Raw genomic sequence first — 406 nt, 5'->3', positions numbered from 1 at the left:
ATCTTCGTTTTCCTTTCACGCTTCACTGATGCTATTTTTTTCACATAGTTTCTCTAAAGGGCAAAATCAGCCGCTAATAGAACCACCAACGTTGGTTATTTCCAACTCGATCAATGTCCTTTTTTTTCTTCTTTCTCACTCTTGTTGCTTTTTTTCCTCCCCATTCTTTCCGGAAGAGAGAATGGCGTTTGAGACCTGGAACTTGAAGATAATATGTGAAATGTGTAGTATAGAGGTCCTTTGTCTCTCCTTACGATACACAAGGAGAGAATAACGGGCCTGTGGAGAGCTAGAGGGGGGGGTGGAGAGAGGGGATGCAAGGGGGATCACAGAGAAGAGTTTTCTCTCTCTCTTGTTTCCTCTTAGGCATGTGTCTTTTCCCTTTCTGTCTCTTTTTCTCTTTTAA

This window comes from Penaeus monodon, chromosome 30 (genome assembly GCF_015228065.2).
Source record: "Penaeus monodon isolate SGIC_2016 chromosome 30, NSTDA_Pmon_1, whole genome shotgun sequence".
Taxonomy (NCBI): Eukaryota; Metazoa; Arthropoda; class Malacostraca; order Decapoda; family Penaeidae; genus Penaeus; species Penaeus monodon.
The sequence above is the reverse complement of the archived record's forward strand: the minus strand, read 5'-3'. Positions refer to the sequence as shown.